Genomic DNA, 25,447 nt, shown 5'->3' with positions numbered 1-25,447 from the left:
GCTTTTCAGTCAGTTGCCTTTGCTGAGGCTAGGGCTTCATCACCTGGGGGGTGGGAGGGGGCGGCCCTAGTGCATGGTGGGCCAAGTTTGTAATCTGCTGCCCCTTCCAAGTTTCCAGACCCTGCCGCCCGAGACGCTCCTTGCATCTCCTCAGGGGGCCTGGTCTGCTTATAGTCACCACTGAAAACTCCCAAATAACCAGCCCTTTCCTTATCTAACAACAGCCCAAGAGAGAATCTGGGATCTACTCTGAACATTCCACATTGGAATACAAACAGAATGACTATGACTGCAACTTCAGCCTATGGCATGACTATTCATCCATGCATTCAGTGTAATGATGCCTAGACTTAGGCTGTTTAACCAGAGAGCCTGAGAAGAAATATTTTCCCCTGGTGCTGAAAACTACCCAATATCTTAAGACAGCAGTTCTGAATACTCTCCAGAAATTGGGCTTTGCTCCTCAAGCCCTTCTAAACTTGGGCCTGGGCCAAGCAAGATCTGTGGTCAGGCAAAGAATCATGGACACAGAGAGGCTGCTTGAGGTCCCCCAATTATATAATCATAGAAAATGAGAGGTATGTTGCGGCCCCGGCAGCATACCTCTATTTTCTCGGATCAAGAAACATAAGAAGGGCCTTTACTCTAGCCAGAAGCTTGGCTTTGTCTCGTCGGTTTTTGAAGGAGCATTTGGAAAAGTCCCGTATGCACAGAGACTTTGTGCCTGGCCATTAGGGGAGATAGGAGGCCCCGAACATTTATTTTTTAGATGTCCCTTTTATGGCGAGGTACACAGAGATATCATTGACCCCCCAGCTGGTGAAGCTTGCTGACAATTTTCTCCTCTTAGGCAAAGACCACAAGAAGACCTGGATGGTCACCAGATTCTGTGCGCAGATTTGCAGGTGCAGACCACTCCCTGAAACAAATTAGTCCGCTAGGAAAACAGTCGAAGTCAGCCTCCAGGGTGGCAGGGCCAATTTGTATGGTAGCCCAAATTTTTAGGTCTTTATGTGTCTTTAGGTCTTTATGTGTCTATGTGCTTATCTTAGATTTTAATCTTTAAGCTGTTGTTGTACATTGCTTCACATGTATATTTTATTCTTGTGGAAGCTGTCCCAATTGTGCTTTTTGAGCTGGTCTTTGACCGTAATAAATGATGATGATGATGATGATACCCAATATCTTCACTAGCCTAACCTCTAGGGAAAGAATTTTCTGCAACTGGGCCTTCCACCACTGAGAAGGCCCTATCACAAGTTCTGGAAGTCCTGAACGCATTAGGGTAACCAAAAGGGTCTTCCTAGCAGATCTCAAGTTCCAGGTAAGATGACATTTACCTCATTTTAGCTTCTGTGCATGTGCATCCAGAATATGCCTCTTTGGTTGTGTCTGTGCTGTTCCTTTGCAGTAAGAGGCCAATTTTGGCTAGGCATAGTGCAGCAGTAATGAGAATTTCAGTCAAAAGTTGTCCCCTGTCATTAAGATAATTTCATGCAAATGCCCTTGAGGCACAAAAGCCACAGCGTAAGATTGCTTCTCATCCTCTGCTGGGATTCCACGAATGGTACCCAAAGCTGCCATCAGCCCCAAGGTAATGAAAAGCTGAGAATGACAGCAACATGTTTACCGGGGGCGGGGGAGCAAATAGCATTCCAACTGCTTACCAGCTGGCATGGAATTATTTGGGTATAGTTTGTCAGTTTGTCTATCTTTATGTAGCTGCTTTAAGGACATTACTGCAACACTGGTGAAAAATAAATAAATGGAGATTTTGCAATCTTAGACAATGATCTCGCCCACTGATGTGGCGCCTACACCTGCCAAAAGGTCTCAGTAAATATGACCTCAAAAAGTCCACAGCATGTGACAGACTAGTTCCACCCCAGCTCAGTCTCTGTTTGCACTGGCTCAGCCTCTCCTACATTGAACACACACCCTTCAGCATTCTCCCATTTTACTGGATACCAGGATTGGCCCTTCCATCTGTATGATGAGGTCAGCCTTCTGGGGACCCTTAGCCAATCATGGCAGGGATGGGAAACATCCAATCAGGAGGAAGAGAGGTGGGGAAAAGTTGATTATTGACAATTTAACTGCTGGAGAAAACCTGGCTAAGAAATAGCTGGGGACTTAGGGCTTTGTCTGGTTTAGGGCGGGCTCAAGACATTTTGTTGCCTGAGGTGAAGGGCAATATGACACTCTCCCCCAAGGCATAAAAAAAACCAGTTGGAATTACAGTTTAATTGTGCTCTGCTATTGGTGAAGGGAAAGTATCCTGCTGTAATGATTTCCAGGCAGGCTTCTGATACGGAACGGAAGGGGGGGCTCCTCTCCTCCCCTCTTTCTAGGAACATCCGAGGCGATGACCTCGAGGGTGCCCACCACACATTCACCCTCAGCCCCCTCACCGTTGCATAAGCACCACACTTCTCCCAGACCCCAGTAGAACCCCTTTCCCCCTTCTTTCTACGAGCGAAATAAGCTCAAATATTCCCCTATCTTTTCCTATGCCTATCTGCGCTCCATACTTAGAACGAGTGGACCGGGTGTTCCTGTTTCTCCGCTGATTCCTATGGCCGCGCTTTGGCCAATCACAGCCATGCATTTGTCCTGCAGGAGCTAGCTCAGGGAGCTACTGCACGCCTCATTTCACCCCTGACAAGCTGTTGACGGCCCCCCACTGCAAGAACAATGGATCCGAAACCAGGGACCTCGTAAAACTGTCAAAATCCTGCTACAATGTATCCATTCTTGCTAAAATGTATCTATTCTGTTTCCGCTTTTGATTCATACTACGGAATAGGCTGGAAAGCATTGAAAACTTTGAAAATTAATATAAAATCAACCGTAACTCCGATTTCTTCACTCTTGGTGTCATTCAACTCAGCTCCCCTTGGACTCCATGATGCTACCCCTACTTCCATAATCCCCGAAGCAGCAGGTCACGTACACAGGAACTTCTTAATCCTGCCAGATCGTTTCGCTAAACCCTTCCTCCGGGCAATACGAAGTGGCAGACGATGCATATCTCTGGCCCATTGTCTTGCCACCACCGGTACTCAATAAATGTTTGTCTATGTACATTTCTTGCTCTGCATATTCCCCCTCCCTCATCCGAAATGTTAATGAATGTAATCCCACCCCTCCTTAATCTATTCGTGACGTGTGAAATATATTCATGATGTAATTCGCGAAACATGACCTACCCATAATGTATTCATGACGATTCCTGCACTGTATTCTGGGTTATGGAGGGAACTTTTAAAAGCTTATGTCACCCCATTCTCGGGGTTCAATGCCATTTTGAACCTGTTGCGCAATAAACTCGGATCTTCATATTTTGCTCCTGTGTCCGGCTGAGCTCCTTCCTTCTCCGCAAGGACCCGCGGACTCGGTCCGACGAGCTGGGTGGTAGTGCAGCCACGCACCCAGATTTTTTCCGTAACACTTCCAAGCCCAGATAAGAATTAATGAGTCTCTGGCAGTTTTTATGGTTTCATTTATTCACAATACAATCAGAGTGTGGCTATAGCCCTCTGCTCCACAGATATCAGTTGGCCACTCTGAGAAATCATTTGTGTCACAACAGGAAAAACCCCAACGTCCCGCCTTTCGCCTCTTGCACTTCCATTGCAATCTGGCCTTTTCAGCTCTATGGACTTGAGCAGAAGGAGGGCGAAATCTACACTGTCCCAGGACGAGCTCCCAGTCCTCTGCCTATCCGATGGTTGCTTAGTGACCCCTCTACCCCTCCTCATCTTGCGAGCTTTCTATGTCTGCTCTTCCTAACTCAGTGAGCTCTTGGAGCAGGGAGCCAAGCCCACTTCCTCCTGCTCTTATTGCAGACTGTCATCTTCATAGTCCGACCCTGTTTCTCTTCCAGCTCCTCTGTCACTTGGCTGGGCTACACTCCTGACACCTGCACTGCCCTTCAGGCAGCCAGCTAGCATAGGGGGTGCAGGGCAGACCGCAGGCACTCACGCTTCTGTTCCCTCCCTGCCCCTCAGCACCTGCCACCTGGGGCAGCTGCCTCACTGGTCTGATGGGAAGACAAACTTCATAAATTCCTTTAGTAGAGCAAAAGGTTCTAGAAAGTGAGGTTCTAGAAAGGTTCTAGAAAGTAAGGTTGTTTTAGCCCAGGCATAGGCAAACCTGGCCCTCCAGATGTTTTGGGACTACAACTCCCATCATCCCTGACCACTGGTCCTATTAGCTATGTATGATGGGAGTTGTAGTCCCAAAACATCTGAAGGGCCAAGGTTTGCCTATGCCTATTTTAGCCAGTCTAGGGAGCAACAGATTTCATAGAAATTGTTTTGCTGAAGAGACTCATAACTAAGTGTTGCACAGCGGTAAATTAATCACACAGAGTCTTCTTCATAAACAGAATAAAACTTTACTGAAGAAAATAAACTTGTTCATAAACAGCATAGTTAAAGAGCATACACAGAGTGCTCATAGCAGCTATCTGACTCTTCACAGAGGCACAGTCTTGGTTAGTGGTTTACTAGAGTCCTGGAGCCACTCTGTCTGCACCAACACAGCACACACACAGACAAGACACTGACTGAGGCCCACAGAGAGGCCGGCCCCTTTTCTAGGGAGAAGGAGTCATCCTCCAAGATGAGTCTCCAGGCCCACAGACTGAGCAGTTTGCTGTTAGCAGCTACAGCTAGAAGCTTGAATGACTGGAGGCCTTGCAGGCCTTGTCTTCCTTCTCTGCTCTGCTTCTGCTCTCCAGAACCTTTGTCTCTGGACAGTGAGGTTCTCAGTTAAACCTGCAGCCGTGCTTATGACTGATCCTAAGCAGTGTGCCTTTACTAAGTATTTATTAAATAAAGTACAGTTTCATTTCCAATGTGCCTCCGCTGTAATTTATACCTAGAAGTGATTCCCAGTTGGCTAAGGAACCCCAACACCAGTCAGTAATGATGGAGAGAAGAAGTAGCAGTAGATTGGGGGGGGGGGGTTTGCTCCATTTTGCTACAGTGGTGCCCCGCAAGACGAATGCCTCGCAAGACGGAAAACTCGCTAGACGAAAGGGTTTTCCGTTTTTTGAGCTGCTTCGCAACACGGATTTCCCTATGGGCTTGCTTCGCAAGACGAAAAACGAAAACGTCTTGCAAGTTTGTTTCCTTTTTCTAAACACCGTTAATACAGTTGCGACTTGACTTTGAGAAGCAACTCATAGAACGCGGTGTGGTAGCCTTTTTTGAGGTTTTTGAAGACTGGTGATTTTTGAAGCTTTTCCAAAACTTCTTTTAAACTTTTAAAACTTTTTTTGGGGGGGTTGGATTTTGGGTTGGGGTGTTTAGAATTCAAGGACTTGGTGTTGGGGAGGGGTTTGCAAGAATCTGGAAGCTTGTGTTTCCCCCCCCTGCATTTTTATGATTTTCTGTGACCATTGGGCCACTCTGCTGTTTTTTTAAAAAAATTCTGGATTTGAATTTCTGTGTGGTGGGCGGCTGGGGGAACAGTTGGGGAGGGGGGTTCTTCAGCAAGAAGCAAAGAGTGGAAGAGGAACCTTCTTTGAGTTGTCCCCCAGAGTCTTAGAAAATGTACTGTATACTTTGTTGATTTTTAAATGTTTTTCTGTCATGTTTAGAAACTTAATTTATTGTTCCTTCAATTTTTGAAATGCTCTTTACAGTATGTGTGACTTTAAAGAGCACTTAATAAACTCTTGTTGTACCAAATTTGGCTTTGTTTGGACTTTTTTTGACCATAAAGGTAAGGTAAAGGTACCCCTGCCCATACGGGCCAGTCTTGCCAGACTCTAGGGTTGTGCGCCCATCTCACTCAAGCGGCCGTGGGCCAGTGCTGTCCGAAGACACTTCCGGGTCACGTGACCAGCGTGACATCGCTGCTCTGGCGAACCAGAGCCGCACACGGAAATGCCGTTTACCTTCCCGCTGGTAAGCGGTCCCTATTTATCTACTTGCCCCCGGAGGTGCTTTCCAACTGCTAGGTTGGCAGGCGCTGGGACCGAACGACGGGAGCGCACCCCGCCGCAGGGATTCGAACCGCCGACCTTTCGATCGGCAAGCCCTAGGCGCTGAGGCTTTTACCCACAGCGCCACCCGCGTCCCTTTTTTTGACCATAGGAACACATTAATTGGATTTCAATGCATTACTATGGGATTTCGTGCTTCGCAAGACGAAAAATTCACTAGACGAAAAAACTCGCGGAACGAATTAATTTCATCTTGGAGGCACCACTGTATTTGCAGCAAACCCAAACTCACTGCCAAGGGGATAGAATTATACTACCCTCTATAATTAAGAATATGGTACATTGTATGGTTTCATTTTTGGACTTATTTCTGATCTGTTGAGTGTAATAAGTTGATGATTATGAGAAAAAAGTTGGGGTTTTTTGTTTGTGGAAGCCTCCCCAGGCATGTAATATTGAATGAATTTATTAATACGGTCACAGACCAGCATCAACACACACAATATCACAGATCATAAAAATATCAGAATACAAAGGACAATATGAGTATAACAAGGATTTAAATATAAAAATTAAAATTAATTATTAGCGTGCTCCCCGTAGTTAACATTTGGGGGTTTGGTCATTATGGGATACCACTTGCTTCCTGCAATTGATTGCAGACACACAGAATTTGGCTACATTTAATGTAGTCTTGGGATTTAATGTAGTCTTGGGATAATGTAGTCCTCTAGCAGTAGTTTTAAACTATGGAGTTCTGATTCTTTCCTGGACTTTTGCAAAACAGGTGTAATAAAAGTCAAACGTATATCCTCATAAAGACGACAACGTAATAGTACATGTAGAGCAGTTTCAACTTCCAACGAGCCACAAGGGCAGACCCGTGCTGTATATGGTTTACCCTCAAATCTGCCCTGAAGTAAGGTAGAAGAGAGAACTTTGAATCTGGCAAGAGTAAAAGACCGTCTGTATTTGGGTACCTGAAGACCTGACAGATAGTTAGCTGGGGAAAAACCTCTCCCATGGTCCCTTATTGCTGGGTGTTTGATCATTTCGCTCATGTGGCATTGTAATTCTACGTCCCAGATACGCTGGCGAATTGTAGTCCTAGCTTTCTCGAAGCCTGTCGCTATCAGGGTCTGCTGTGGGATCCCCAAGCCTTTAAGCTTTTCCAGCAGTGTAGCTTTCCATTTGTATTGGTAGGTATCTAATAAGGTTAAAGGTGCCAGCCCAACTGGGAAGAAAATAAGCTTTAGCCAATAATGAATCTTCAATATCCATATCCGAGTACTGATAGGAATTTGCCCAACCTCCAAACGGACTGCTATGTTGGATACGCAAGAGGGTATCCCCAGCAGGTAGCGGAAAAACTTAGTTTGGAATGCCTCTAGGAGAGTAAGGTTTTTAAAGCTGCAGATCTGGGATCCATATAACAATTGTGATAGTATTTTGGCAGCAAAGACCTGGGAGGCTGCCGGTATGTGTTGGCCCCCTTTCCCATAGAAGAATCTTATTAACGCTTTGGTAGATCTTTCTGCATTTGCAATAGTATTATTAATCTGAAAGCGCCAGGAGCCCTTTTCCTGGAAGGTTACACCCAGGTATTTAAAGGTTGCTACCTGTTCTATTGAGCGATTGTCTATTCTCCATTTGTGCCTCCTCCTTTTTTTAGAGAACACCATGACTTTGGATTTGTTGTAGTTAATTGTTAGTTGTTCGGTGCTGCAGTATTTGGTAAAAGATCTCAGAAGTTTTCTTAATCCAACACAAGAAAAAGAAATTAAAACTGTGTCGTCCGCATATAAAAGGACCGGGAGGGGCGTACCAGCCAATTTGGGGGGGTGGGCATTTTCTTTCTCCATATGTCCTACTAACGAGTTGATATAGAAGTTAAATAAAGTAGGCGCAAGGACACACCCTTGCCTGACCCCCTGATGGATTTGGATTTCCTTGGATAGGTGGCCCTGTCGGTCACACCTTACCCGGATCCGTGTATTTTCATATAGACTGTGGATGAGATACAATAGGCGTTTGTTTATATTTGCGGCGCTTAACTTTCCCCAAAGCCTGTCCCTCGGTATTAGATCAAAAGCAGATTTGAAATCTATGAAGGCCACGTATAGGGAACCTCCTTTTCTTGATGTATATTTCTCCACAAGATGTTGGAGAACGAGGCCCTGGTCTAAGGTTGACCGATTTGCCCTAAAACCAGCCTGTGCTTCTGAAAGAATGTGGTCTTGTTCCAGCCAGTCCACTAATTTGTCGCATAGGTGGGCAGCGTACAATTTGCTAATGATACTTAGGAGGCTGATTGGCCTGTAATTAGCCGGATCTGAACGGCTCCCTTTCTTGAATAAAGGGATGATGATTGCTAATCCCCAGTCCTCAGGGATAGTGGCTGATTGATCTATGCTGGTAAATAGGGCAGCTAACACAGGGGCCCACCATTCAACATTAGCCTTGAGGAGTTCCGGTGTAATGTTGTCTACGCCGGGTGCTTTTCTAGGTTTAAGGGATTGGATGAGCCTATAGATCTCTTCAGTTGCTACTGGGGGCCATTCGGCGCCACTATCACTCGGAGCTGGGGGCAGGGCCTGCAGATGTTGATTTGATGTATATAAAGATAGAAAGTAAGCCTCCCAGATCCCAACTGGTATAGTATAATCAATTTCAATCGGGGAGTCTTGCCAACATTTCGCGACTATTTTCCAAAAAGTGGCTGAGTCTTTCCTTCGAGAGGCCTCTAATAAACGTTGCCACTCCCCCCTTTGGGCCTGAAGCTTTTTCTTTTTAATCAGATTTTATATTTACGTTTGGCTTCGAACCATTCCGCAGGAAGTAAGGGTAAGTTCGCTGATTTGTAATCACTGTACTTATTCAACAAAGAACGCTTCATAGCAATGCATTCCTGATCAAACCAGGGTTTGGATTTGTTGAAGAATAAAGGTTGGCGCGATGTCTTTTTTTGGGTCAGGTGGGGTTGCAATAGTAAGATCAGATCCTGGAACAAGATTATTCTAGATTCAAAACATGGTGCGTTTAAGAGATTATCTCTTCTCATGAGGAATGTGTCCAAATATAGCCTTTCAGATGTGTCGGCATTCAGCTTTTCGGACCATCTAATACGTGAGTATCTCAACTCCATGTTGGAGGACCTGGGGGCTTCAAGTTTATTGTTGCAAAATAAATCTTTTCTTGCATCCAGGAGGAGGCAGAGCGGTAAGTGATCACTATCAACCCTCTCCTCCACTTTGCACTCAAGGGCTCTATTTAGGAGATTAAATGATACCATAACATAGTCGATAGTGGAAGCTCCCGCATTTGATATAAAAGTAAATTCCCCACAAGTCTCCCCATTCTTGTGCCCATTTAGTATGACCAGGTCCAGTTTGTCAGAAAGATGCAATAGGCACAGACCTGCATAATTACATCCCTTGTCTTTTGAGAGTCTGGTGGGTATAAGTTGGTTTTCTTCCACGATGGGTGGTGAGTTGTGGAAGTGTGCATATAATGCTTCGTCAGACTGGCCAATTCTGACATTAAGGTCACCAGCCACTAGAACTGAAGCTGCAGGGGTTTGAGTCATCAAACCATCAATGTATGTTTCCAGCTCATGCCAGGTGTTTTTAATCAGCTGCTTGCCTCTTTTTTTTTTTGGGGGGGAGATATACATTAATCAGTAGCAGGGTGAAGAATCTACTTTTCACTAGTAAGGCCATAGCCAGGTGTTTCAGTGTCTCTAGCTTTACTAAGGACGCCCTCAACCTTGTAGATATTAAAATGCCTAGGCCACCCTTGACTCTCCCCCCTTAGTGCTTGGGGATCCTGTGAGGGACATTGAGGAAAAGCCGTTAACTTCTAGGTCCCCTGTGAACCATGTCTCCTGTAAAAATACTATGTTGTAGCCTTGGATAAATTTAGCAAAGGATGGGTCAGCTGCCTTTTTTGCCATCCTGCGATATTCCATGATAAAAAGCTAAGGTTGGCTTTACCAGGATCCACTCCTTGTCAATTATCTTCCAAGGTACTGTTGGAATTTACCATTCTACATGGCAGTCGACTATCATCCTTACATGGAGAGCTGCCCAGGTGTTCTATGGTGTCAGATGGTAAATATAGAGTGCTCACATTGGTAGACACTGGGCCTTTGCTATACAAGGCCTCCTCCTGGGGGTACTCTACCTGGTTGTAACCTAATTCCGCTTCATCCAAGTATCTCATTTTGGACCAGAAGCCTGGTGAGGTTTCCTTAGGCATGTTTTTCCTTATAGGGAGCGATGCATTGTTCTCCTTTGTGAGTTGTACTTTCTTGATTGTAGGTAGATTAATCTCTGCCTTTACGTGGTCGACGAGCCGCTGAATCGAGTTCATGTGAGATGATCATTTTGGAAGGGCTCTTGCTCTTTCGATGGACATACACCTTGGTTTCCTTATATACCGTATTTTTCGCCCTATAGGACGCACTTTTCCCCCTCCAAAAATGAAGGGGAAATCTGGGTGCGACCTATGGGGCGAATGCAGGCTTTCGCTGAAGCCTGGAGAGCAAGAGGGGTCAGTGCGCACCGACCCCTCTCGCTCTCCAGGCTTCAGGAAGCTCTGCGCAACCCTCGGGAGACCGGCTCCGAGGGTTGCGCAGAGCTGCCTGAAGTCCCCGGCTCAGTACAGCTCTGAGCGGCCACCGGGAGCGGGGCGCTAAGTCCCGCCCCGCTCCGGATGGCGGCGCAGAGCTGCCTGCCGTCCCGGGATCAGCGCACTTCTCCCCATCGCCAGCCCCACAAGCTCGGGGGACAGCGGGGAGGCAGAGCGTGCCTTCCCACTGTTCCCCGACCTGGTTCTTCCAGCCCCGCACCTGGGGGGGAAATAAAATTTTTTTTCTTTATTTCCCCCCCAAAAAACTAGGTGCGTCCTATGGGCCGGAGCGTCCTATGGGGCGCAAAATACGGTAAGTCTTTCCCTGCCAGCTTATTTCTTAGCGTTTCTAATCTTTCTAGGATTTCAGCTTGTATTAGAGGTGGGAATGTCCAGAATTGACTAATTAAGGTATTTTCTTTGAGGGAGAGGTTGTGTGTGGGGGTACCCAGTTCGTGAGGCGACTGGTGATTATTCTGATATTCAGCTTTATTGATTTCCACCACCTTTGAATGGATGTCTTTCTTATTTAATTTGATGAGGTGCGAGGGGGGGCCGGGCACTACGAATAGGCGAGTCACTGTCAGGCCCACCCTTTGCAGCTTCTCCTTATTAATTAATATTTGTTTTGCGGTCGAGTCATCTTTAAATGTCAGCATCACTCGATTATACTTATTGTCATTTGGGAGAAAATCTACATTGATAACGTTACCTTGTAATAGGAATAGGAGGCCTCTGAGTGCTAGGTCAATTTTTAAAAAAATATACATTCTTTGTTGGTCCAGTGAATGTAATTCTGGACGGTTGTACATAGGGCAAATAACCAATCTGCTTCTGTTGAGGATCAGCGCTTGATTGTTCTGAGTTATCTTATTGCGAATGGGGGTGTTAGTCTCCACAGTAGCAGAGGAGGCTTGCCAGTCTTTATCTAGTTGTTCGTACCGATCTTTCGTTGATTGAGGGTTAGGAAATTGTGATGCGCTTGTCACTTTAGGTTGCTGGATAATGCTCTGTTTTGGGGTCACGGGTTTAGTATTCTTTGTATTTGATTCCTTTATTGTGAGATTCTCCAGGAGCTTGAATAACTTAGAAAAATTCAATTTCTTAGTTCGTGTATGACTCTTAGTCCGCCTTCCCACTTTTATATTTTTCGGCTTCTTCTTGTGAAGTGGGTGTATTCTTTGGTGGCGATGCTTCTTTTTAGATGGGGGGTGTGTGACTCGACTGTTGGTAGACATGGGAGTGGCTCTCTTTGGGACCTTCTCTGAGATGCTGGGCTCTGTTGGAATTTCAGCCGCTGGAGTGGGGTGTGTGAGATTGCTCCCTTCCTGATGAACTCTGTCAGGCTTACTAGCAGACCCACGCATTCCGTAAGAAAGTTCCTAATTGGTCCCAATTCTTTACTTATGTGCATTTGGCATTCTTTCATCATTTCATTGAAAAGCCCAATCAGGATACAGATATTGCTATCTGTGTCCCAGCAGGCTCCTTTTAGCTGACTTGGATTTTCCTCTGTTCTCATCGCACTTGAGGGTTCCATCCTAACCTTTTCGCTGGGGCTGGCTGCATTAACTGATCCATCCAGTGTGACTTCCAGGCATTTCAAATTTCGTTCTTGATCATGTTCTACGAAAGTGTCGGTAGCACTAGATTGGGAGACTATCTGAGCCATCTCCATTGCCAGACTGATCCCCTCTCTCTCCTCACCAGTATCAGGTTCCTTCCCATACCATGTTCAGTCAATAGACCAGTCGTGGAGAAGTGGGGACTCGGAGCATATGGGCGTTTTTATTTTAGGCTTAAAATAATGCAAAATTTTCGTCTGCGAGGTTACTGGTGTTGATTCAACCCTCTGCGTTGGGGAGATCTCCAGAACTTTACGTTTCTGTCTGGTGAGCACCATCTCCGTAGAGTATATGGAGCTATGTGGGATATGTGGATGTGTAGATAGCACCGCTTAGTCCCAGTTAGACAAGCTGAAATTAGCACTCCTCTCATTAAATAATGCTCTCCCCAGAAGCTCCACATCTAGTTAATTAATTAGAAGTGGCTGTGGTCCACTGCGTGCCAGACTTTCCGACAGTTCACGATCTAGCGGTCGGAGATAGAGGGGGATAGATAAAATAGATTTTTACAGCAGCATTACTTACAACGACTGTGGCAGGTGAAACGTAGGGGGGGAGGAGGGCGATGAAATCCTGTCTGGCTTGAACCGCCATCTTACTTGCCGAAGAGACTATGTGATGATACTTCCCGCCAGCGTTGAAAGCCCTCCGGTGATGTTGACGTTAATTTACTGCCCCCGCTGTGCCCCACCAGCTGCGTGGAATTCCAAGGTGTAAGTAAAGCTCTGTACTCACTCTTCCTCTCTTCCTCTCTCTTCCTCTCTCCTCTATTATAGTTGCACTTGGAGAGGTGTTTGGAGAGGTGTTTCGTTGTGGAAGGCAAACCTCCAGCAGCCGAATGCCAGTAAGATAAGGAGGTAATAAATCACTCAGGTTGGAGTCGGCGTCGATGTTAGCTAAAGCTTAACAGGCAATAAAAATACTCGCTCTAAAAAAACTATCTCTAAAAAGCTCTAAAAAGCACGGCAAGGGCATTTGAAACACGCAATATTAAGCTGTAACTGCCTGCAACATCAGAGAGCAGCGTGGGGCTGCTGCTCCCTAGCCGCCATCTTGCCTCCTCCCAGGCTTGTAATATTAGCACAAAATTCTATTTTGTATAGCGGTTTTGAAAATACCGAAAGAGATAATCGAAAGAGGTAATCGAAAGAGATTATTTTAATGTGTTTTTACAGTTAGCTTTTATAAATATTTTTAAAAATGAATATTTTAGATTGTTCTTTGCAAGCTGCTTGGACATTGTGGGTACAACTCCCCTTGGGGGTTAAACTACAGAAACACATATCAAATTCCCAATTAGTCAAACATTACTCAGTCATGGATTAATCACATATAGAGTCCAAAGAGTCTGTGAGAGCATTTCCATTAGGACACACACTATATGGCCCAATATATATAATCTTAGCTGTTCATTCTCTACCCAGGCACCTTCTGCAACCCCAGCACCCCACCATCTCTCTTCCACAGTCCTAGAAAACACTTATTCAACCCATTTTTTGTTTACTGAACTTATTAGAACCCTCACTGTACCATAACTTGAATTCTTTTTCACTTTAGCATTCAGCTGGCAGGTCCCTCCTTAACTGGTTCTTACCAATTTTGTGGTCAGGTTGCATTCTTGCCGATAATGAGCCTAACATAAATTCCACGTCAAGGTCTTTTGTTGAGTAAGTGCCACATAATTAAAATAGAATCAGTGGTGTGTGATGGGATGGAACAGTACACAAGAGCATGCAACAGACAGGGACGGAGCAAAATGGATCTAGGGCTGAGCACCAGGAAGATTAAAACAGGACAGAACAGACCCAGCCCTGCGTAGACGGCACTGGCAGCTGGCAAATTGGTTCTCTGCCAGGCAAGGAGGCACTGGCAGCAATTTGGAGAGGAAGAGGAGCAGTGGGTGACAAAGGTAGCAAGGTTAAGGGAAGAGGTGCCCATGGAGAGGGGTCTTGCCCAAGGACCCTCAAAGACCTGGTGCCAGCACTGATACTGCTCCATTTACCCAGGAGCCAGTTTTCTTTCTCATCATAGCAAAATATTGACAAATGCTTTGAGGGTGATCTTTTCTTCCATCACAAAATCAATTTTCCATTGTGAAGATGGATACATGAAATAAATGCCAAGCACATGGCAGTAACAGCCTGTCACGCATGTATCACAAAATATGTGTCTGGATTAGAGGGTTAATTTGCCACTTCTTCCCTAATGGCTGAAGCTATTATGCCCAGAGTAGGTGACCTTTTCTCTCTCTGTTGTGTGGCAACCAAGAGGAGCATCCAATTGAAATCATAGCCATCAAGTATAATTGGTAGCACTGCTTCATTTATCACCAGCTCTCGCTAGGTCAACAGGGCTCCTTCATGCACAGGGGAAAAGAAGAGGAAAATGCACAAAATATGTTTATACCTTCCACACAGCCTCAAAATAAGAGACTGTTATTACCTTGACTTATTTGATGGAAGAGGCACCATGGAGGTCTCAGGAATGTGAATCCTGCATGCAGGAGGGGCACACAGTTCTGTAGACGAGTTCTTTGCATCACAAATTCATTTTGTAACAAAAGCTTGTTTTATACTTGTTTATCATGATATGTTAAGCCCTTTTCAGATTGACTGCTCACATGTTTGCTAAATGTATGTGCATGAGAGAGGGCTGCATTGGCCAGTGGTGCTGTTTCTTCTGTCTTTCTTTTTGGTGATGCTTAAGTGACCACCCTACTTGGTCAAGGCCAAGGCATGTCCCCACGAGTGCTCAACAGGATCTGAGCTCACTTGCTCTCTAGTCCAGGCAGCAAGCCTGAAAGCGTTTGCATGGTGTTGAAAGGCCTGTCACGACACTTGGCTGCACAAATCTAACTGGTTCCTCCATTTGAGCAGGCATGGGGGTAGCATGTCTGTGATTTATTCTGGCAGAAGTATTTTTGTGGGAACATTTGTTTAAAGTTGGATGAGGGCAGATGTAAATCTAACTAAGTTTAAATGTGTTTGGAGCCATCACCATTGTGCTTAACTCTACTACTGGAGAGTAGGACTCTCTCTTCCAAACCTCTCTCCAACAAGATGCATCATAACTAATTTATAAGAAAAACAATAGGTATTACAAATAGTTGGCCATCATGTGACTTGTGACAACTCAGAACTGCAAATAGAAACAAATGTGACCAAAGGAAATAGCTTTGGAAGCAATAAGAGCAGGAAAGCTTTAAATATGAAGCAAGGAAGATGTTTCACTCTAGGTTAGCCTGGTCAATCATAAATAAGCCCTCTACGTACTTGAAGGGGCCCACCTCCAGTGCCCCCCTGCTGCCCCCTTGACTCTTAGCACCCCTAGGTAATCCCACTGTCCACCAGGGGGCAGTGCTACCCACTTTAGAAACCTCTGCAAGCCTTCCCTTTCCCATGCATTTAGTTTTAAACACTCAGGTTGCGAACGTGGTCCGTGCGGGAGGCAAGTCCACAACCCGCAACGCCACTGTGATTTGTCACTTCTGGGCATGCACAAAGCGCGATTTAGTGTTCTGCGCATGCCCGAGTGCCAAAACTCGGAAGTAACCCATTCTGGTACTTCCGGGTTTCAGCGCGTCCGAAAACATGCAACCTGAAGCATCTGTAACCCGAGGTATGACTGTACTGTGTTTCCCACCTTCCAAAATGTACCTTTGGTTTGCTTTTCTGTTTTGAAAAAAAATATTTGAGTTTACAAAAGTAAAGTTGTAACAATACCAAATACATCATCATATTTAGAGATTCCTCCGAATCTCCAGACTTCCCACCATCCCCTCCATAGGTCCCAATGTCAGTATTATCAACTGCATATTATTTCATAATCCATATAATATATCTCTCCATATTGTCCATAGTATTTATTGCATTACAAGTGTTATTAAAATCCTGTTAATGTTTTCATCTGCTTACAATGGTCTCCTAAAAAATTATAAATTTTCCCCAGTCTTTCTTGAAGTTTTTGTCGTCTTGGTTTCTGAGCTTTCCGGTCAGCTTTGCCATTTCAGCATAGTCCATCAGCTTGGTTTACCATTCCTCTCTGGTGAGGACTTCATCTTCTCTCCATCTCCCAAAATGTACCTTTGAACTGGCTCTTGATGTGAAGGATAATATAATACATTGTAGGTTAGTCATAGGCGCCGACTCCATGGGGCTTGAGGGGGCCCGAGCCCCCTCAAAAATTCGTTTGGGGGGGCTCAGCCCCCCCAATAATCTCGGGCGGCGGTGGGCGCGTCCGCGGCTTTTATAGGGCGCCCGGCGCGCACCAGCTCGATAACGGGCACCGGCGCGGCGGGGGGCGCCGGGCCGGGGGAGGGGGCGGCCGGCCTGTCTCCTTGGCAACCCCATTGAGCAGCGCCGGCTCCCCCGGGAGGGCCATCCCCCCGCGCCGCCGATCGCCAACACCGCCGACGCTGTGGCTGCTGAGCCCGAGCCTGAGCCCGAGCCCTACCTGAAGCCCGAGCCCGAGCCTGAGCCCGAGCCCAAGCCCATCAGTCAGTCAGGAAGGAAGGAAGGAAGGAAGGAGAAATGGGGAGGGAGACGAGGGAGGAAAATTGCGCGCAGGGTGAAGAAAGGAGAAGGGCGAACGAGACGAGCTTCCAACCCAAAAAAGGGCTGGAAGACTGGGAGGATGAAGGATCGGGAAAGAAAGCGACGCCTTCCCCGCCCGCGACGTCGCCCGCTTGTCATTGGCAGCGCAGCGGGCGCCCAGAGGGGCTGGGCACCGGCGCAGGGCTGCTCCACAGCCGCGGAGGACAGCTGCGCGGCTAGCAAGGTGCGCCGCGTAGAGCGCGGCCCTTGTGTGGCCCGGTGGCCAGGCAAGCTCGGGCGGGGACCCCCATGCGAATGTAAGACGGGAGAAGAGGGCAGAGCAAAGGGGGTCCCTTCCCCAACCTCCGGCTCTGAGACTTCCCTGCACCCCAGAAAAGCGAAAGGATTTTCTCTTCTTCTTTTTTTATAAATATTTTATTAAGTTTTCAAATACAAAGTTAGAAACATACACTGAAGAAAAAAGTAAAAGAACAAGAAAAAGAAAAGAAGAAAAAGAAGAAAAGAAAACCAACCATGCAACACATTTTTTATATAACTAACTGGACTTCCTCGCATCTCCCTTACCCTGCATTCTTTATAATAAAGATATCAGCAAATTATTACCTTGTTTCCTACCTTATTTTGTACTTTTCAAATACTATACCTCTAAATTTAACATACTTTTCATCAGTTACTTATATCTTAAATTAAACATAGTATTACCTTAGATTTTGACCTTTTCTTACTTAAAATATAATTTCCTGTTTCCCAAATCTAATTGCTGAAGCTATAGTTTCCGAATCGTGTAAATTTTTAACATTCATACAACTTATATTGTTTTTGTAAATAGTCCTTAAATTTTTTCCAGTCCTCTTCCATTGTTTCTTCTCCCAAATCTCGGATTCTGCCAGTCATTTCAGCCAGTTCCATGTAGTCCATCAATTGCGTCTGCCACTCTTCCAGTGTGGGCAAATCTTGTGTCTTCCAATATTTTGCGATAAGTATTCTTGCTGCTGTAGTTGCATACATAAAGAAAGTTCTATCCTTCTTTAACACTTTCTGGCCAACAATGCCCAAGAGGAAGGCCTCTGGTTTCTTGGGAAAGGTATACTTAAATACCTTTTTTAACTCATTATAGATCATTTCCCAGAAGGCCTTCACTTTTGGAAAAGTCCACCAGAGGTGAAAGAATGTCCCTCCAGCCTCCTTACATTTCCAACATTTATTATCAGATAGGTGATATATTTTTGCAAGCTTGACTGGGGTCATGTACCACCTATAAATCATTTTCATAATATTTTCCTTCAAGGCATTACATGCCGTGAATTTCATTCCGGTGGTCCATAACCTTTCCCAGTCCTCAAACATGATGTTATACCCAATATCCTGAGCCCATTTTATCATGGCTGATTTGACTGTCTCATCCTGAGTGATTTTCTCTTCAACCTGCCCTCCATCCTCTTGCAGAAAACTCTTTGCCTGCCCTGCCCGTATCTCGTTTTTGCTTTTTAATTCCACACACGCACCCTTCGGACTTCGTGGCAATCGGGCGCGCGGGTGCGTTTCCTAAGAGAGTGAGGACCCCCGCCTCCTCCCCACCTGCTCCCTCGCCAGCCAGCCAGCCACGCGCCCTAGCCGGAGAGCCCCGGCCGTCCCCGTCGCGCAATCGGCTGGATCTCCCTTCAGCAGGCCATGCTCACAACTCGGCCCAGGGACCCCCAGCAGCGGATCTCCGGCTCAGCTGAAGAATCCGGCAACAAGCCCCCTCCTCCCCAATCGATCCGCCGAAATACGCTCCAAAACCCCCCAGATAGGCCGCCGGCCGCCAAGTCTAGTGGCGCCCTGAGCGAGGGTCTCTCCCCAACACCGCCACCTCGAACTGCGTTCTCCCGGCTACCCGAGCGAACCAGCGGCAGGACCCCGGTATGGGCCCCCCCAATATTTTTTATAAGTCGGCGCCCCTGAGGTTAGTTGACATTAACCTGGAAAGATGCAGCTTTTCCTGTTTCTGCAACTTGAAACTTGGAAAAGCTTCACCTGGTTATCTTGTCTGTTTTAAACAGCTATTAAAGGATAGGGGACACTTCCACAAAAAGAAAGATGAGTGTAAAGGTCAATACAACACATTATCAGCATTGCTGCTTTGGCAACAGTCAATCCCTGTTCAAATAGGGTGATGTCTCATAGCCAAGAAAGGATTCTCTGAGAGGTGTTGCTGACCGTTCTTTTATTTTCTTAAGAAAGAAGGACATTTTACAAGAGTATGCAACAGAAAAGCTGCACGTATACTTAAGATAAAGGGCTTAATGTTTAATTCATTCAGTTTGATAAACACTCCAGATGAAGAATCCAATTAGCCTTGACTCTCATCTCTTGGATTCAAGATCCTAGCATTGCAGTGCAACTGCCAATTGCACTCACTGGGGACAAGGGAGCTCAAAATATTTATTTAAAGCACTCCATTAGTCACCTGAGCCCTTGAGAAGGGACAGGGCCAAAACTGGAATTTAAAAATAAAATACACCCCATAAAAGCAAAAACAATTAAATTAGTTGTTTTGTCTTGGCCATTAACCACCAACCCAAAGAGAATATGACTGATTCTGGTAAAATTTCCAGCTCAGATCATCAGGGGAAAGGAAACTCCATAGCTGTAGGACACCAATAATTCTCTCTATGTTTGGGGCCGTTCCTGGGAGGGGTTAACCTACAGGTGGGATAGGGAACCCGAAGCTCTGCACATGTTGCTGGACTACAATCCCCATAATCTCTGCCTCTCTGTGGTGCTGGCCGGGCATGAAGGAATTGGAGTCTGACAAATTCTGGAAACCCACAGCTTCTCCATCCCTGTTTTAAGGGATTTGCTGTTACAAGATGTGATGACGGCTACAGGTTTAGAGGGTTGAAGAAATGTCAGGAGGAGAGTCTAAGAGTCTATGGCTCTTAGAAATGATGGCTCTGTGGAACCTCAAGGATCAGAGACAGCGTACAAACGAATGCCATTTGCTCATCTAAAATGGGGACATGGGTGGAGCGCAAAAAAAATCTGTTTGCAGCCCCCTTAACGTGGAAAACTGTGGGAGTAAAGTTATGAAATTTGGGTGGTATACTGGCATACAGTTCTTCACTGCCATTTTCATAGAGGAAGCATGGGAGAATAGAAGCATGCAAGTGCCAAAAGGGTGTGGGAGAAGTGACGTTGTCCAGGGACATACAGTGTTCTGTCACACTGTGTCCACTAGAGTGAATGACATTTAGAGCAGCATTGGTCAAAAAGCAACCAATATAGGTGTTGCAACAGGTAAGTGTGCAACTGCAGTGTGAAAGGAATGTTAGAAAATGAGGCACAAGCACTAGCAATATAATCTGGGAAGCTGATGCAATATTCTTCCCTGTCTGAATGCACCTGAAGGCTACTGAAAGTGTGCTTGAATCAAGATGTTCATAACATATTTTGTTTCTTCAATTGCAAGTTAATATTTGGAACACTCTGCTTCTACCAAGCAATGCACCCAAGGAAAATGTTACATGACCATTACAGAAAAGTTGCATGCATACAATGGTGTTTGACACTTATGCATGCTTGACAAAATGCACAGCATCATTTGCTGTCACCCGCTTTGTGAATTGTGTAATGTCTTGCTGTTTCTCTTGAACTTCAAGGACAGATGAAATGGAATTGCCACTGGAAGTGGCTGCAAGTTATACAGATGCCATCTGTAATGAATGATGAAAACACAAATGTACAAATAAGCATAGCCCCCAAGATGCTGAGTGATGATGTTAGGAAAATTCTCCCAAGCTCAGGGCTGGGGGGAGTTAGTCGTATGGAACAAGACTAGTTGGATCTAGCTTTGATTTGATGTAAGACAGAAATGACGTGGGCAAAAAAGAAAAAAGGAAAGAACAGAACATGCAAGTAATTTCAACCAGCCTCACAATGTAACAGTGCAATGTGAAATAACTAGAATGAGGAACATGGGTAAAGAAGCAGATTGGTTAGTTTGGGAAGGGATGGAAAATCTGAGCAAAGGCTCCCCCCCCCCATTAGTCAATATCCATTGTGCTTAGTAGGGCTCACTCTGGGAAAGAGAGCAGAGGACTGTAGCCATAAAATGATTAACTGCAATTTGTTGCTGTTCCTCACTTTAGTCATTCTATTCTCTACCATTTGATGAATATTAAAGCAATCAAAAAATGTTTCAGCTTTATTTACTTCCTATCTAGTTAGCACATCAACATATTTTTTAACATATTTTTATTAAAGATTTCTAGGTTCACAAAAGTATGTGCAATGTCTCTTTTTCAAGTTACATTTTCTACAGATCACTTTCATTTGAGATATTAGTGTTACATTACGAAGAAAATATTTTTGATGTTTTGCCAGTCAACTAACCTCTGCTGTGCTGCTCTGCTATAGCTGATGACTTAGATGTGGCTGAGTGCCCAATCATAGCAGCTTTTCTATATAAGAAATTGAGAGAATTATATTTAGTTTTGTATATATTTGGATTTTCTCACACTAAGAATAAGGCTTGGAATGTGTGTTGTCTAAACCCAAGATCCCTGCAGTCTGTTGCTGGAGGTGAGGGCTTGTGCTGGAGTGTGGAGAATAACAGGCAGAAGGCTTTGCTCTTTTGAGCAGGCATTGACAGAATGCTTGTCCTGTGGCATTTAATACTAGGCCTAGCCAATCCAAAGGCTTCACGTTGCTGGCAACTGCAGGGACAGATGCTGCGTGTTTCTGTTCCCTGATTCTATGCCTGATGAGGACGGTCCATGTAGGAATGTCAGAAAATTCTGTTGGAAACAGAAACAGGAATGGAAATTGCTGCAATTCACATGTTTGTCTGAGGTCAGAAATTAATATGATAATTATAATATATAGCATTAATGCTATATATTATAGCATTGTTGCGCCGCCGGAGCACGATTTCTGTTCTTATCCTGAAACAAAGTTCAGGAATTTCAGCGGAATTTCAAATTCAGTGGAATTTGCTGCCAAGGAGTGTGGTGGAGTCTCCTTCTTTGGAGGTCTTTAAGCAGAGGCTTGACAACCATATGTCAGGAGTGCTCTGATGGTGTTTCCTGCTTGGCAGGGGGTTGGACTCGATGGCCCTTGTGGTCTATTCCAACTCTATGATTCTATGATTCTATGAACCTGAAGCACTATTTCTGGGTTAGTGGAGTCTGTAACCTGAAGCATATGTAACCTGAAGCGTATGTAACCCAAGGTACCACTGTACTGAACACCGGAGCTATTCACCTTCCTCCCTGCGTCCTCCAGGCCACTTGTATCCATTCCAAACCCCAGGAACAGCCTCCTCTCCACTCCCTCCAGGTCCCAGGCCAGTCTCCCTGAGGTTTGGTTTGAGATCTTCAGGCTCTGTCAGAACGGAAAAAGCCAGTGAGTTTTAATTCTAAAATTATATATCCATTGATGGTGCATGTTTTCAGCTTGGAACAAAAAATATAATAAAATGCTAACTTAACAGCAAATTGCATTCATTGCCCCTATTTTACAGTATACACATTGGTCAATGCACCAGTTGCACTAGCAGAACCCATTGTGCCACAGATTGCACCTCTGTCATGCAACAAAGTTACCAGCAAGCTGCTCACGCATTCCCTTGCACAACAATGTTCCACAGGTGCCAAGCATTACACCAGTGGGACAAGTATGTCACTAAGTGACTTTAACTTATAGTTATGTTGGATGCAATACAATGGGTCTACTCTGGATGAAAGAGGCACAAACACAGCAGCAGTCTGCCCCTAAAGGGAATACCACTTCCAATTATTTATGAAAACAATTTGTAGCCTTTCACAGGCATTTGGTTGGATAATTTTCAAGTGCCTCCTTTCAGTCCCCAATGCAAGCAGATGCCTCTCAAGGCCATTTCTAGCCTCACAGCCCACAGCCTCCCTCCTTGGCAAGAAGGGTGCCTCCTCCTGCCCTGGGATAGCTTTAGGAAGGATTCCTGTTTCTGACAGGGAGTTGGACTCAGTGACCCATGGCTGGCTGATTCTATATTAGATAACACCATATGGTAAAAGTAGCTTAATGCTGCATGAGGGAACTAAACTGGATGCAATTAGAGGCGACAGCCAGAAAGCAAAAATAGAGGGGGCACATTTCTGCTACTGCATTCCTTACCATAAGGAAAATCTACAATTTCATTATTATTATTATTTTCCATTTTACTGTGTTTGCAATTTCCAAGCAAATCTGCTTTTCACCAGAGCCGCAGATTTTTCATTTTCTGGGAGTCAGCCTTGTGAAACACAGTGAGACTTACATGCACACATGGGAAGCTGCCCTCTACCGAGAGCATGGGGCCCTCTGGCTCACTATTCACTAGTCCTATGGGCTGCAAGCCTCTCCCAACCCCACCTGGAGATGCTAGGAATGGAACCTGGGACCTTCTGCATGCAGAGCACCTTCTCTGCCATTGAACAATGATCCTCTCACTTAGGAAAACAGAAATACATGGAAACTGCCTAACATTGAGGGCTTGCCCACACTTCCTTTTGTGCTGCAATTTCAAGGCACAGGTCTGAGCAGGATTTCTTTTGACCCACTTTTTCCCTGGAAAGAACAGCTGTTTACTGCTGTGTCAGAATAAACAGCAATCTAAGGAAAACCTGCCCGAAGATTGTTCTTTCTGATTCAGCAGAATTTCCTGGGGAAAGTGGTGGGACAAAAAAAGCCCACCAACTACTCAGACCAGTGCCTGGAAGTCACGGCACAAACAGAAATGTGGATCAGCCCGTCGTCTATAAAGCCATTTAGGCACACAATTTTTTTACAAATTCTTAGCTATTATTGATTTAATATAATTTATACAAGCTTGGTTGGAAAAAAAGAAAACCCAGTTTACAAAAAGAATAAAACAATAAAACTATTTGTAAACAGAATTCAAGCATCAGAAACTAATTATTAGATAATCTAAAAACACAGCAGCATTCTGGGGAGGCTTGTCTAAACACAAATGTTTTCAGCAGGTGCTGAAAACATCGCAGTGAAGGCACTTGCCTGATATCAAGAGACGGGGAGTTCCAAAGTGTACGTGTTGTCGCACTAAAAGATTGAGTTCTTACAAAAGTGCGATGGGCATCACGTGGCACCTCTAACAGTGCCAATGCCACAGACTGAAGCAGCTGAGTGGGCATATTTGGAGTCAGGCCACCACACAGGGAAACAAGTTGTTCAGGGCTTGGTATGCTAATAGTACCACCTTGAACTTGGCCTGATAACAAATTGGCAGCCTGTGCAGATCTCTGAGCAAAGGTGTTCTATACTGCCAAGGCCTCGCTTCTGTCAGCAATCGTGCTGCAGCATTTTGCACTAACTGCAGCTTCCAGATCAAGCTCAAATGAAGCCCCACCTGGAGCACGTTGCAGTAATCCACTCTTGAAGTAACCAATCCATGAACAGCTGTGGCTGGGCTGCCCTGGTCCAGAAATGTAAAGCTAAAGACCTAGTAGCCTATTACTTGGTGTCCTGGTCACTGCTGGACTCTAGAGTCATGATGGCACCATTGGTGTGTGTAAGATCTCTTTCCTCTCAGCCGTAAGCCCTTGGCTATTTTATGAGGCCCCAGGACATCCCAGGGTGAGGTAGTGATGTTTTCAGTCATGCATGGCCACTAGAGATATGTCAGGTGTTCGTTTTCATTATTAAAGATCTCACTGGCTTAATTCTTCATTTGTTAAAATCACATTTGTTTCATTAATCATTCATCACAGTCACATTTGATAATAGCATTCAAATCAAAATGCTGAGGAAGGGTTATTGCAGATATCAATGTTCTGCAGCTTGAAGCAATAGGATGCATAAAAACTGACTCCTCTTTGAATAAAAATTGTCCAGTCCCATAAATATGATTCAAAAAATTTACTAACCAGAACTTTCTTTATAACAGGTACAAAAATAAATAATGATACATCCCAATAGTTCTTTAAGACATATGCTTGTCAAAGCATAGGTTCAGCTTCGTAGTAATATTAGATTACTCCAAACAGATTTGAAATCAAAGGTCTTTCTCCCTCTGTAGTCTCCATTAGCCTGGAGCTGCTTCCTCTCCTGGAGAGGAGATACTCATTTCTCCCCCATGATGGCTGGGAACAAAAGACCAAAGGCAGCTCCCTTCAAAATGGAGATATGCAACTGAATACCTTACTCATGTGATCTAAGGTTAAACACCACATGAAAGAGCAGCGAACATCAACAGTTAATTATTAACCCATCTAGGTGCTTCAAGAGCTCCTCTTTGCTTTATTACACTCTAGAGGGATTTTCCAATGTTAAACCCTTAGCAATAAACATACAGCCATTTTCCATTTCAATGTCAATTAAATAATTATACTTAACAGGGATAGTCCCACTCATGTTCTCCTGGAATGATGGCCCCTGGCTGGCTGTTCCCCTCTGATCAACTCTCATGATGCAACACACAGGGGAGAAACTCCCAGGACTTCCTGCTATTACTGACTGAGCAGAGTGACATCACAGACGGAATCAAACTCTCAGGACATTGAGGCAAGTTTGGGGGACCTGGTGCCCTCTGGATATTGTTGGACTTCAACTCCCATTTGCCCCAGCCAACCTGGGCAGTGGTCAGGGGTGACAGGACTCGCAGTTGAGCAGCCTCTGGAGGGGCACAGCTCCTCCATCACTGATCTATGGGCTGCTCCAAATCATGG

Source organism: Podarcis vaucheri (genome assembly GCF_965113315.1).
Source record: "Podarcis vaucheri genome assembly, chromosome: 14".
In the NCBI taxonomy this organism is placed as follows: Eukaryota; Metazoa; Chordata; class Lepidosauria; order Squamata; family Lacertidae; genus Podarcis; species Podarcis vaucheri.
The sequence above is the reverse complement of the archived record's forward strand: the minus strand, read 5'-3'. Positions refer to the sequence as shown.